Raw genomic sequence first — 1,948 nt, 5'->3', positions numbered from 1 at the left:
CACACACACACACACACAAACACACACACACACACACACATATATATACGTACATTTGTATATATGTACATATATATGTATTGTATATGTACATGCATATGCATATACAGATACATACCTACACATACATGCCCCCCCACACACACACATACACATGAAAGTATATAAAAGAATATTCATGAAATAGCATGCCTTCAAAACGTTGCTGCCTCTACTGTAAGCCGGTAACCCGTTTCGTCAGCCGGCTAATATAACGATGCATAATTAAATTATCGAAATGCAGCTGAGGTGAGAGGAATGCGTGCGTTGTAGGGAAAACACGGTTGTGCATTCATTTATTTTCACTTGGCTTTTAAAATCCTAATGACTTGAAATGCCAGCATGTCTCAACCAACGTACAATTCTCGCCTGGAGTGGTTTGAAATCTCTTAACGAAAAGAAAATAAATACAGTCGGATACACTGCTGTAAGAAATCAGCCGCTCCAAGAAAACGTGAAGGTATTTTAGAATAGGTGACAATGGGATTTGCATACAACTGAATATGACTTATGTGTTAACAGTTTGGCGAGGAAAAGCTGCCTGACGCCACAGTTTGTTGTTATGCGTTACCTCTAGACTATTATTAAATAGTAACGCTAACGACTAAAGACAGAGGAGACGGAAAAGAAATAATGTTGAATTGCATTCTCTTGACGTTGTCAAGGAGCTATGAATTTTTAAGTACATCAGAGTAGGAATAAAAAAAAAAAAAGCAGTGGATAATCTAGAAGAGGCACACATGTCTGTGACAATACAAACATTACTTATTCACCTGACGTCTTGAGATGAAACCTATTAAAAAGATCAAGTGACAACAAATGAAAAACAGCCACGAACAAGTTTATATGTTCAAGGTGGGTTGAAATGCTTGCTAATAATAAAGGTTGGTTGCGGAAGCATCCAGACACCCACCTCCTTCAGAAGTGGCAAAAATCTTGTGAATATATTCTAATGTTTTCGAACAGGAAGACGGCGAATCTCGTTTAAAGTATCGTTATCCTGTGAGGTTTGTTCGACTGTCCGAATGAATAATTAAAGATTTTACATGTAAATAAGTCAGAAAAAATGTAGGAAGAGATGTGATCATGGATTCTTTTATTAGGAGTTTTATTACTTGAAGTCCAATGATGTCATAAACGAAAATGTAAAGCAGACATCAGACGACAACTCCGTCCATTCATGGCTTCTTTGAAATGTAGTTACTTGTTTCTTATGACGTCATTGAATTATTAAATGCGTAATTTCTTTCACTATAAGCCTTTGTTTAGGGAATGGACACCTTCAAGTTGTTAGTTTCTGGCTGCCCTTAGAGAATATTGATGATAGAATTTCCTGGAATACTAATCCCTTTTTAGTGCTAGGTAACTGTATTTAATCAGAATTATATTTACCCTGAACTATATCTACCCTCAATTTACTACTTTTGTTGGGGAAATAAATGTTCCGAGTGAGGATTCAGTCTACGAATCTCTGATGACGAATGGAGATCGATCCGACGGAAACACAGAAAGCTTTTGAACATATAAGGTCTAAAGATGGTGTTTAATGGTTAGGCAAACTCCTATCGCACCTCAGACATTTCCACATTTCATGCAGGTTCACATGTTTTAACTGAGTTCTGGAATGTAAATCGAACAGAGTTGCCATCTTCGCTTTAAGAACGTATTTTTAAAAAATATACGTTTAAAGTTTAGAATTTGATTGGACATTCCAAATACGGTTCTGAATAAATGAATGAATCCAAGAAACGTTGAATCAGGTAAGAATATTAGAATTTACCATTGGTTGTGAGGTGGGAATTCAGGTTACCATGTTGACAACTTTCTTTCAATGTATAAATGAATTTGTAAATTTTTGGTTCTCTATTTTGGCATTTAGAATATAAAATAAATTGATATACACTCCTAT

At 35.7% G+C, this 1,948-nt stretch overlaps 1 protein-coding gene and 1 long non-coding RNA gene across 3 annotated transcripts in view; one reads left to right on the top strand and one right to left on the bottom strand.

Annotated features, from left to right (window-relative positions):
* Positions 1-1,216, bottom strand: part of LOC128247887 (uncharacterized) — a 7,194-nt gene extending 5,978 nt beyond the window's left edge. Inside the window, exon 1 of the long non-coding RNA XR_008264194.1 lies at positions 953-1,216. This is a non-coding gene — a long non-coding RNA (uncharacterized LOC128247887). The remainder of the gene's footprint in view (positions 1-952) is intronic.
* Positions 1-1,948, top strand: part of LOC106867823 (zinc finger and BTB domain-containing protein 4) — a 362,883-nt gene that overhangs the window by 20,801 nt on the left and 340,134 nt on the right. The window contains exon 1 of one of the 2 annotated variants that reach the window (XM_014912848.2): positions 1,283-1,799. The exons of the other annotated variant lie outside the window; for it this stretch is intronic. The gene's annotated coding sequence lies outside the window, so the exon portion shown is untranslated. Of the gene's footprint in view, positions 1-1,282; positions 1,800-1,948 lie in introns of those variants that run through there. 2 annotated transcript variants of the gene reach the window in all.

This window comes from Octopus bimaculoides, chromosome 5, assembly GCF_001194135.2.
Source record: "Octopus bimaculoides isolate UCB-OBI-ISO-001 chromosome 5, ASM119413v2, whole genome shotgun sequence".
Lineage (NCBI taxonomy): Eukaryota > Metazoa > Mollusca > Cephalopoda > Octopoda > Octopodidae > Octopus > Octopus bimaculoides.
This window is presented reverse-complemented; position numbering and strand designations above follow the sequence as displayed.